A 12,979-nucleotide genomic window follows, 5' to 3' on the forward strand; every position below is an offset into this window, starting at 1 on the left:
TGCAGGGTCAGTTAAGTGGGAGGAGTATGCTTAAGTATTCCTTGATAGATTCTTTCCCCTAGAGCTTAGAGAAGCTAAGGTGCTAGAATTCATCAACCTCAGGCAGGGCAATATGACAGTGAAAGAGTATTCTCTTCAGTTTACTCAATTATTCTGATATGCCATTTATGTGGTTACAGATAGCAGGGCAAGGATGAGTAAGTTTACTTCGAGGGTTAACGATAGCATGGTTAATGAGTGCAGATCTACCATACTGAATAGTGACATGACTTTAGCAAGGCTTATGACTCATGCTCTGTAGATAGAGGAGTAAAAGATTAAGATGAGGGAGAAACAGAATAAGAGAGCAAAGATAGGTATTTTTAAGTTTGCTCAGCCTAAGTCAAAAGGAGGAAACCATTTTCAGTTATTTCCTAAGTCATCAGTTCCATCTCCTTCTTTAGCCAGTGCTCCAGTTCCTAAGTTCAGAGAGGGTAAAAAAGATAGAGTGCCAATCTCTAAGTCCCATGGCAGTGATAGCAGTACCCAGACCTATCCTCTTTGCTACACTTGTGGCAACCACCATCAGGGTATTTTGTAGAGTTGGTAGTGGTATTTTTTTGGATATGGCAAGCTAGGAAACAGAGTCAGAGACTATCCTCATCCAGGTCCTCAGAGTCAATAGAATTGCTCCTCGGCTTAGTTCGGTCGCCCAAATCTACAGGGCGGCACCTCTAGTGATACTAGTGGGAAAAGCCCAAATCATCTATATGTTCTTCAGTCCTGACAAGATTAGGAAAATTCTCCTGATGTGGTTACCAGTACGTTACATATCTTTCATGTGCATGTTTATGCTTTTCAAGATCCAAGAACTTCTTTGTCTTTTGTCACTCCTTATATAGCAGTCGATTTTGGAGCCAGTCCCAAAATTCTAGTAAATCCCTTTTTAGTCTCTACCCCAGTGGGTAAAACCATCATAGCCCAACGGGTATACAGGAACTACCTGGTTATGATATTTCAGAAAGTCACCTCAGCAAACTTAGTCAAATTAGAGATGACTGTTTTGATGTCATCCTCAGTGTAGATTAACTACATTTCTACTATGTCACATTCTACTGTAGAAATAGAATAGTCCAGTTTTTGTTTCCAAATGAACCCGTCCTTGAGTGGAAGGGTAGTGTATCCACTTTCAGGGGTCAGCTTTTTTCCTATATTTGGGCATGGAAATGATATCTAGAAGATGTGTCTATCATTTATTTTATGTTAATAATTCCAGTTCTGAGACTCCCAGACTTTAATTACTTCTAGTTGTAAATAACTATTCAGATATTTTTCCCAAAGATCTTCTAAGAATTTCTCCCTAAAGGAAAATAAACTTTGGTATTGATCTTCTTCTGGATGCTCATCCTATCTCTATTCCATCATACTGAATAGAATCAGCAAAACTTAATGAACTGAAAGATCAGCTGAAGGATCTCTTAGATAAGGGATTCATCAGACCCAGCATTTCCGTATGGGGCACACTAGTCTTATTCGTGCGCAAGAAAGACAGTTCTGTCAGAATGTGCATTGATTACCACAAACTCAATAAAGTTACAGTAAAGAAAAAGTATCCTCTTCCCAAAATCGATTACTTATTTGACCAACTTCAGGGTGCTAGCTATTTCTCCAAGATAGACCTCAGATCGAGCTATCATCCGCTCAGAGTTAGAGAATGTGACATTCCAAAAATAGCTTTCGATACTCGGTATGGTTGCTTTGAATTCTGAGTGATGTTATTTAGTCTTACCAATGCCCCAGATACTTTCATGGACTTGATGAACGGTGTGTTCAAGCAGTACTTGGACATGTTTGTCATAATCTTCATAGATAATATTCTGGTCTATTCCAGCAGTGAGCGAGATCATGTAGACCATCTCAGAATAGTACTTCAGACTCTCAGAGATCATCAGCTATTCGACAAGTATTGGTCAAGGTCATTAGCATTCCTTGGCCATATCATTTACGATGATGGCATTAGAGTTGATCCTCAAAAGACCGAAGTAGTAAAAAACTAGCCTAGCCCTATCTCTCCATCAAATATCAGGAGTTTCCTGGGTTTGGACGGCTATTATAGATGGTTTATTAAGGGATTTTCTTCTATATCATCCCTCATTTCTAGATTGACTCAGAAGAAAGTCAAGTTTCAGTGGTCAGATCCTTACGAAAAGAGTTTTCAGGAGTTGAAGACTTGACTCACCTCAGCTCCAGTTCTAGCTCTTCCAGATGGTTTCGATAGGTTTGTAGTGTATTTTGATACAAACAAAGTGGGTTTTTGTTGTGTCCTCATGCATCATGGTAAGGTCATAGCCTACGCCTCCAGACATCTTAAACCCCATGAGAAGAATTATCCTACTCATGATCTTGAGTTAGCCGCCGTAGTATTTGCCTTGAAGATTTGGAGGCATTATCTATACTGTGTTCATATAGATGTGTTTCTGGATCATCAGAGCCTTCAATAGGTCTTTTCTCAAAAAAATCTCAATCTTCATTAGAGATGGTGGTTAGAGCTCTTGAAAGATTACGACATGAGTGTCCTTTATCATTCGAGCAAGGCCAACGTAGTTGCCGATGCTCTTCGTAGACTATCTATGGATAATGATGCTCATATCAAGGACAGTAAGAAGAAGCTAGCCCAGGAATTCCACCATCTTACAAGATTAGGTATTCAGCTTAGTCGATATAGAGGAGGGTGATATATAGGTTCAGAGTAGTTCAGAATCATCCCTATCTTTCGAGGTGAAAGAAAATCAAGATAGGGATCCTATCCTTTTCAAGTTAAAAGAGTCAGTCAAGGATCAGAATGTAGAGGTTTCCTCCCAAGGGGGAGATGGTGTTTTGTGTTGTCAGGGTCGTGTATGTGTTCTAGCTATAGATGACTTAAAGAAGAAAATTCTTACAGAAGTGCATGGTGTGAGCTACTCTATTCATCCAGGGGCCACAAAGATGTACCACAACTTGCGGGAAGTTTATTGGTGGAGTGGGATGATGAGAGATATTGCAGAATTTATGGTTAAGTGCTTTACATGTCAGCAGGTTAACATAGAGCATTAGAAGCCTAGTGGGAAGAAATGAATATGTACTTCGTGATGGGTTTGCCTCGAACTCGTCATCAGCATGATTCAGTTTGGATCATCATAGATAGAATGACCAAATTAGCCCATTTTCTTCCAGTGTATACCTCATATTCGGTCGAGGATTATGCCAAACTCTACATCAGGGAGTTAGTCAGATTGTATAGTGTTCCGCTCTCTATTTTCTCCGAAAAAGGTACCTAGTTCATCTCTTATTTCTGGAAAGCATTCTAAAAGGGTCTTGGTACCCAAGTTCATCTTAGTACAGCCTCTCATCCTCAGATAGATGGTTAAGCAGAAAGGATCATTAAGACTTTAGAAGATATTCTAAGGGCGTGTGCAATTGATTTCAACGATAGTTGGAACGACCACTTGCCTTAGATTGAATTTGCATACAATAACACCTATCATTCCAGTATTCATATGGCTCAATTCGAAGCTCTCTATGGTAGGAGATGTAGATCTCAAATTGGTTGGTTCGAAGTTAGTAAGGCCTTAGTTATAGGTCCTGACTTAGTATTTGATGCATTAAAGAAAGTCCAGTTGATCCGAGAAAGGCTTTGGTCTACTCAGAGCTGACAAAAATCTTATGCAGATGTTTGTAGAAAAGATCTCGAGTTCGAGATTGGTAATCATATCTATCTAATGATCTCTCTCATGAAGGGAGTGAAGAGGTTTGGTAATAAAGGAAAGCTCAGTTCTCGATATATCGGTCCCTTTAAGATTCTCAGTCGTTTTGGCAAGGTAGCTTATGAGCTCAAATTTCCTTCCGATCTAGCCTCAATTCATCGAGTCTTCCATGTCTCTTTTCTCAAGAAATGTATAGGTGACCCAGTAGTTGTAGTCCCTATTTAGAGCATCAATGTTCAGAACAGCCTCTCTTATGAAGAGATTCTAGTTGACATCCTAGACTATCAGACTTGTAGACTGAGGAACAAAGAAGTCCCTCTAGTTAAAGTTCTTTGCCGAAATTAGTCTTTTGAGGGAGCTACTTGGGAAATATTAGCAGACATGCATACAAAGTATCCTTACCTCTTCTTCGCCGACTCAGATCAAGCTCAAGGTAACAGTTCTTCTTAAGCTTACCCAGTTTCATGTTCAGTGTTTATCATAAACATGGTATTAAATACCATTGCATATTCAGTCATTCATTCATGTATCAGAAGAGTTATATAATTATGTATCAGACGTGCATTCTTATTATGAGAAACTTGGTTCATCAGAACACCCAGTCATGCATTCATGAATTAGTTACACATGCATCAGATATGCATGTTCAGTATGATATGTTCAGTTATCAGTTATGTTAGACATGAGATCATGCTTTAGTATTCATGTTCAGTATATACGTTGGTAATTCTTTCCCCTCACTCAGTCTCATTAAAGGATGAATGTTCTCAAGGGGGAGATATTGCAGTACCCCATACTATTCCTAGCTTGAAATCATCTCAAGAATGTTACAAACTTTCTTTGAAAGATGAATCCACTTTTTTTCATGTAGGGAAATTGAATTATCTTTACAACTATACCAATTTCATCAAAATTTGACATTGGAGAAGAAAGTTATGGCAAAAATATAGAAGGCAATAAAAATCGCCTAGGGCGATGGTAAGGCCGACGAACCATCGAAATAGCGATGGACCATCACCCGCGACCTTTGCAAGGGAAATAGTGAGGCCACCTTCTGGATAAGGTGCGACGGGTAGGTTGATGGATTGTCAAACTTACGACAGACCGTCGTCTAGACCTTCACTATTAAGCTAATAATCCCTTTTCTTGGTCCACATACGACGGTCAAATGAGGGACCATCGCCCTAGTGATAGACCATTGTACGAGCCATCACAGGTTCTGATTCAGTAAATTGAAGCCATTTTTAAAAGGTTATTTTGGTCATTTACCACCAACCTATATATATACCCAATTACATCCGATTTTAGTGATTTGGTTCATTATTGTGTCACAACCAATATTAGGGTTTCTCTCTAACATTATGTCCAAGAAGAAAATCTAATCTTCTTCAAGAACTATGGGATTTCTAATTCTTCAAGTTCAAGAACATCAAGAATCTTAACCCAGGTATGCATAGTATTCATTCATGAACTTCTTTCATCCATAAAGTCCAAGAATACCTTTTCCAACTTCAAGTTATGCATTTTCTTTATGATTTCATGATTGGGCTATTCTTGTTCACGTTGGTAAATGAGAAATTAAATTTTACTCTATGTTGGGTGACAATTTCTTCGTGGGTTTAATTATTATAGATATAGATTCATGCAAGCCTATGACTAAATCCTTGAATGATGAAATTAGAAGGTGACCATGATGTTTAATTGTTGTAAAATGATGTTTACATGTACCATACCTACAATATGTTTGATTTAATGCCTAAATGAATAAAATGCCTAACTAGCATGTTGTCATGAAATCCCCATATATGTACAAGCTTAATCCTACACATGTTTGATGAAATGCTTTAGTAAATGCTTTATGGTGATTATTATGTATTCAAGCAAGTCATGCTTTGTCAGTTTCCTTTTATTGAGTCCTGGGGTACTTGTACCAAAAATATTAGCTATGTGCCTAGAGCCATGTCATGCTTTCACGATACTCTCAGTCAAGCTATGATCCTTAGACTTCAGACAGTCTAATGACTCAAGAAATATCCATGATCTTATGAACTCAGTTAGTTGTCAGATATCAGTAGTATTTCATCAGTCAACAGAAGTTAGTAACTTTGTCCATGTTTAGTTTCAAAAAATCATGTTCAGTGTCTATTCAGATGGGAGTAGAAATTAGCACCGAGCAAACCTAAGAGTGGGAACTCGCATATCATATGAGGGTGTGATTCTTAGAAGCAATCCTTACATTCCAGAACTATGTAGTGATTCTTAGAAGCAATCCTTACATTCCAGAACTATGTAGCCAGAATAGGTTAAGACACCATAGCCTACTATATGAGGGTAGATGAGGTGGCTTAACCTGCTATATGAGGGTTACTACTATTCTCATTAGATTTACCTATTATATTAGGGCCACTCATATATTTTCCATACCAGTGGTACGGTATTGACAACTTTCTAATTAGGATATATATTGGACCCCAATTCAGCTATAATGCATTAATTAGGGCATGTCGGTTAGATCACTATTTTCCACAGTTTCAGTAGCAGTATCAGTCAAGAACTCAGATAGTTGTATGTCAAGTTCTCTAAGTGTGATTTTTGGTTGAACATTCTGACTTTATTAGACCATATTATTTCTAATGAAGGGATCATGGTGGATCCGTAGAAGGTTTTTGCGATGAAGAGGTAGCCTAGGCCTACGACTCTATCCGATATTTAGATTTTCTTAGGATTAATGGGGTATTATAGGTGGTTTGTAGAAAGTTTTTCCTCGATAGTTTCTCCTTTAATTTAGTTTTTTTGAATAAGGTTAATTTTTCTTAGCCAGATGCTTCTGAAGAGAGTTTTGAGATGTTGAATGATAAGTTAACTTTAGCTCTAATCTGACCTTGCCGAAAGGAAATGATGGGTTTATGGTTTATTATGATGTATCCCCCAGCGTAGGGCTTGGTTATATTTTGATGCGGCGTGGGAAGGTGATTGTCTATGCTTCTAGGTAGTTGAAGGTACATAAGAGGAATTATCCTACTCATGATTTGGAGTTATTGGCAGTTGTGTTTGCTTTGAATATATGGCAGCATTATTTGTATGGTGTTCATGTGGATATCTTTTCTGATCATAAGAGTTTCTAGTATGTTTTCACTAAAAAAGAGCTTAATCTTAGGTAGATGAGGTGTCTTGAGATTCTTAAGGATTATGATATGAGTCTTTACTACCACCTAGGTAAGGCTAATGTGGTTATTGATGCTCTTAGCAGGATATCCATGCGTAATTTGGCTTAGGTAAAAGAATGCAAGCAGGAATTGGTGAAGAATATTAACATCTTGGCTAATCTTAGAGTTCGTCTCTTTGACTCTAAGGATAGTACTGTGATGGTGAAAAAAGTTAGTTGGATATATCTTGGGACAGAGATTAAAGACAAACAAGTATTAGATCCTATCTTAATAAAAATCAAGGGTGATGTTGGTGGACAAAAGGTAGTGGTGTTTGAGATTAGTGGTGATGGTACTTTATAGTACCATGGGAGGTTATATGTTCCTAATGTCGATGGGCTATGGAAAAGGGTTTTGGCTAAGGCGCATGAGTCATTCTGCATTGTTCATCTCAGCTAGAATAAGATGTAACATGATCTCAAGAAGATCTACTGGTGGAATAGCATGAAAAGGGATATGGCTAATTATGTGGCCATGTGTATGGTGTGTCAACAGGTTAAGGTTAAGAACATGAGACCCGAAGGGTTGTATCAAGAAATTGATTTGCCCAAATGAAAGTGGGAAGTGATCAGTATGGACTTCATTACCCATCTTCCTCAGTCTTGAAATTAGTATGATTTGATTTGGGTCATCATTGATATGATGACCAAGTATTTGCATTTCTTTCCAATTTAAACTACCTTTTCGGCAGAGGATTATGCGCGGGTTGATCTTTAGAAGATTGTAAAGCTACATGGGGTACCAGTTTTGATTATCTCTGATAGTGGTATGTAGTTTATGTCTTATTTTTCGTGGCCTTTTTAGAAAGGGTTAGGACTAAGGTTAGTCTGAGTACTTCTTTTCATCCACAGTTGGATGGCAAGCAAAGCGAACTATTCAACCATTGGAAGATATGCTTTGGTTCTATATGATTGATGATGGCAGCAATTTGGTTGAGCATCTACCTTTGGTGGAGTTTTCTTACAACAATAGCTATCATTTGAGTTCTGGTATGGCTACTTTTGAGGCATTGAATGGTAGGAGGTATAGATCCCTTATTTGGTGGTTTGAGCTTGGAAAAATGGACATGTTTGGTATGGATTTAGTTTATCAAGAGATCGAGAAGGTCAAGGTGATTCGGGATAAGCTTAAAGCTACCCAAATTCATCAAAAGTCCTATGTGGATATTAGGCATAGAGACTTAGAGTTTGAGGTCGGGGATAGGGTGTTCCTCAAAGTTTCTCCCATGAAGGGAGTGGTGCAGTTAGTCAAAAGAGGAAACTCAGTCCTCGGTTCATTGGTCCTTATGTGATTTTGCGGAGAGCTGGAAATATTGCTTATGAATTACAGTTACCATTTAGCTTAAGTTTGGTTCATTCTGTCTCTTATATTTCTATGTTAAGGATGTATCTTGGTGATCCTTCTTTGATTGTTCCTTTAGAATGATTAGGTATTTTGGATTCTCTATCTTATGAAGAGGTCCCGATTGAGATATTAGATAGGCAAGTTCGTCGGTTACGGCCCAAGGATATGGATTCGATTAATCTTCTATGGAAAAACCATAAGGTGGAAGAAGCTACTTGAGAAGTAAAAGAGGACATGAAGTCTAAGTATCCGCATTTATTTTCTTTTCTTGGGATTCGTGCAGAAGGTATATGTCTTGAACACATCTTTATATTCTGAGTTTGTTAAAAAAAAGATTAACATCTCTTCCTCTTTGTTTCAAACTTTGTTAAAGAGATGTGTGGTAATGCAAATTATTCTGTTTGTGGTTACCCCTACCTTGTCTGTCATTCAAGGATGAATGTTCCTATTGGGGGAGACTAAAACTTCCTAGGTTTTAACCCTTACAAATTTCCTAGAAATCCATTCTCCAAAGCCAATACAACTTATGGGTACCAGCCGTTTACTGGGGTACGAGTGGTATAGTCCTGTTGTATGTAGACCAATTTTAGTTGGTGGGATGGTTTTGGTTGCTGGATTGGGTATGACTTAGGGGTGTGAGTGTAAGGGTTTGGTATGAGTCATAGCAAGGACTCGTATGGTGGGTAGTGTTTGATTATCTTGGTATTTTATTCTGCCAGGGATATGAGATATTGGTACAGATCGAATGATTTAGTTACAACTTGGTTGGATGAGTCATATATTGGACAGTGTTTGATCCAAGGATTGAGGCTTGGATACGAGCGGTGGATACCTGTAATACCCCATATTTCTCAAGCTTAACTTAACTCTCAGTTCATGATTTATCTAATATAAAAAATTTTGAAATACTCAATATTTTTCTAATTAGAGCCTCACATTGCATAGGAAATTCAATTAGCTTTCCAATGATATAAAATTTACCCAATTCTGATAACCGAGAAAAAAGTTTTGTCCAATTTAGTTAAAATAGCATTACAATTGGCACTCTGGCATATGACAGAGTCAGGCCAAATGACATTTGCCAATTTCCAGTGAAGCTTTGCAATACCACTGTGTAGCACCCACCAGCCAAAATTCTAATTGTCATTTTCTAGTATTCCATCACGATCCTGACGCGTCATGCCAATGTCCTATTTAACAATTGTTAGTTTCTAGTGAGGGCCCGTGATTGTGCCGTGTTGAAATATACGTCAAATTCTCAGATGTTAATTTCCAGTGACATGAAACGATAGCGCTGCATCGCGCCATGGGGTAATTTTGGAAATTTTTGACAAAAATTCAAAGTTTCATCAAGGGTTAAATTGGTCCTTTCCCAAAATTTTAATGCTCCCAGGTGTGATATTTAAGCCCTAAAAACATTTTGAACTCATTGTTTAATAGTTTTTCAAAAATAAAAAAGGCATTCTCTCTCAAGAAAACAAACCCTAGCTTCAAGAAATCAAGAACAAGCCTAAGAATTCCTTCAAGAGTCTTTAAGAATTGACAATCTAAGGTATGTTAGGTGATCCTATATGGGTTCCTTACACCCATAAAGTCCACGAATCCATTTTCAAACTACATAATTGTTGAATTATGAACTTCCATGCTTGAATTTAATTGAATTCATGTTCATGTTAATGTTGGGTTTTAGTTTATGATTAAATTACAAGATTTGATGAAATTAATCATTTTATGTGTTGAATCACATGATCTTCATGATAAACCCTTCAATTTGCAAGTTGATTTATATATCCATGATAACTATATGTGTTGATTCTTGTATGATCTAAGCATGCTCCACATGTGTTTGATAAAATGCCTATGTGAATGAAATAGTGCCATCATAACATGATAGCATGTATTCTCCATTCATGTATGAGTAAATACATTACAAGTGTTTGCTAAAATATCTCAATGAGTGGATAGAGATCAAGTAGACATTATTATGTTTTTAAGATTACGCTATACTTTACTTTTCATTCTATTGAGTCTTGGGGGTATTTAATACCCGACAAGTTAGTTATTTATCTAAGGCCAGTGCCTGTTATAAAATAGTGTAAGTCTTGTCACGATTAATGGTACTCTCAGTTAGTTGCAGAACTTGAGAAAACTCAATTTAAGTCCAGTCCAGTTCAGAATACTCAGTTCAATGTTATTCAGTTAGGAGTAGGATTCAGCATTGAGTGAACCCAAGGATAGGGGCTCACCAGCCAGTAAAGGGTGTGACCCTTAAAAGAAATCCTGGCATTCAAAAACTATGTAGCCAGCATAGGTTGAGACATCAACCTGTCAGTTAAGAGTTAATAAGGTGCTTTAACCTGCCAGATAAGGGTTCCACCATTTTTGTTAGAGTACCTGCCAGATGAGGGTAACTCTCAACTTATCTTTACCCGTAGCACGGTATTGATACCCTTCTAATTGGGGTTATAGATTAGACCCCAACTCATTTATCTTATCTTATTTGGGGCATGCCGGTTATATGATTACCTCACACAATTTTAGTTTCAGTTTTTAGAATAGAACTCAGTTCAATTCTAGAGAATTAAGACTATCAGATATATTCAATCAGTATTAGTAACTCAGATTATTAGTTAATAATTATCAAAACTTAGTACTTAGCTTCATAAAAGCTCAGTTATAGTATATATATATATGCACAGTATTGCATGCTCAATATTTACAGTAGCTCAGATTATCCACGTCTCTCATGTTCAATTTCTCTATTCATTCATTCAGTTATTATTCATGCATATGAGCCCTTGCATTCAGCCTTACCTCATCTATTATGCCAGTACATTCCACGTACTGACACATACTCTTTCTTTATGCTATGATGTCTTATATCATAGGTTCGATCACTCAAGTTCCTGACAGCACATAGATAGATCCAAATTCAGCCAGCAATAGATTCAGTAGTAAGTCATCATCTAACTAGGATATTCTTTCATTTCATTATTATAGTAGACTCAGTATTTTAGTAGATGGAGTTAGTTGGGGGATTTTCCCATCAACTCCACATTCAGATAGTATAAGATTATAGGTTTTTCAGACTAGTTTTCAGACAGTGTTAAGTTTTACAAATTGTTATTTCAATTAATACACTTTTTCTGTATATATAGATTTCAAAAATTATGGTATTTCATCCTATTTTTTCACATTTATTATAGTATCATATTTTGGTGCTCACAATATATATCAGTCATGGGTTAGCTTGTGGCCCTTCAGGATCGTAAGCACTGTGTAGCATTCAAGGTATAGACTCTGGGCATTACAAACTTGGTATCAGATCCTAAGGTTCAACAATATCCTAGGAAGTCTAAAAGCCGTATCTAGTAAGTCTTACGCATGGGTGTGTAGCACACCACACTTATGGACAAGAGACTATGAGATGTTTTAGGAAAAGTTTCCCTTCTTTCAGTATTTATGTTGTACGATTGGATGAGCATATCTCTTATGCAGAATTTAGAGCTATATTCACTACTCTAGCCAATTCCGTAGTAGCTCAGAATAAATGGCCAACTGTTTTTTCGGCCAACTCAATGGACAATACTGCTACAGCCAGGATTCGGGACTTCACCCGAATGAATCCTCTCTTATTCTCAGGATCTAAGTCAGAAGAGAATCCACAGGAGTTCCTCGATCAAGTTTAGAAAGTCACCGACATCATGGAATGACTTCTGGTGAGAGTGCTGAGCTAGCTGCCTATCAGCTACAAGATATAGCTCATACGTGGTTTAAGCAGTGAAAGGTAGACAAGGGCATAGATGTAGAGCCCTTAGAGTGCAAAGATTTGCTACTGCCTTTCTAGATAGATTCTTTCCCTTAGAGCTAAGAGAATCCAAAGTGTTAGAGTTCATCAATCTCAAGCAGGGCAGTATGAGTGTGAAACAGTATTCCCTTAAATTTATTCAGTTAGCCAGGTATGCTCCACATGTAGTGGCAGATAGTAGATCCAGAATGAACAAGTTCATATCTGGGGTGTCAGATAGTGTGGTTAAAGAATGCAGAATAGCAATGTTGATTAAGGGGATTGACATATCCAGGCTTATGGTTCATGCTCAGCATATAGAAGAGGATAATATCATAGAGGGAGAGAGAGGCAGAACAAGAGATCTAGAATAGGTAGCTTCAATTTTAATTAGCCTAAGTCAAAGGGTGGTAACCGTTCCCAGTTTTGAGCAAAGTCTTCAGTTCCAGCTTTGTTCTTAGCCAATTCTCTAGTTCCTAAGTTCATAAACGATAATAAATATATAGCACCAGGCGCTAAATCTAAGGGTAGTGTTAGCAGTGCTCGAACAAATCCTCTGTGTTAGCAAAGTGGAAAAAACCACCAGGGTGTCTGCAAAGATGCTAGTGATATTTGTTTTAGGTGTGGCAACAAGGACACAGAGTCAGGGATTATCCTCAGTCAGGTTCTCAGGGTCAGTATAATCATCCTTCAGCTCAGTCTGGTCTCCCGAATCAGCAAGGTGCCACTTTTAGTGCCACCAGTAGCAATGCCCAAATAAGCTCTATGTACTTCAATCCAGACAAGATTAGGAAAGTTCTCCTGGCATGGTCACTAGTACATTACAGATCTTTCATTTACATATTTATGCCTTATTAGATCCAAGATCTTCTCTATTCTTTGTACCTCCTTACATAGCAGTCGACTTTATATTCAAACAA

This window comes from Capsicum annuum, chromosome 6 (assembly GCF_002878395.1).
Source record: "Capsicum annuum cultivar UCD-10X-F1 chromosome 6, UCD10Xv1.1, whole genome shotgun sequence".
Lineage (NCBI taxonomy): Eukaryota > Viridiplantae > Streptophyta > Magnoliopsida > Solanales > Solanaceae > Capsicum > Capsicum annuum.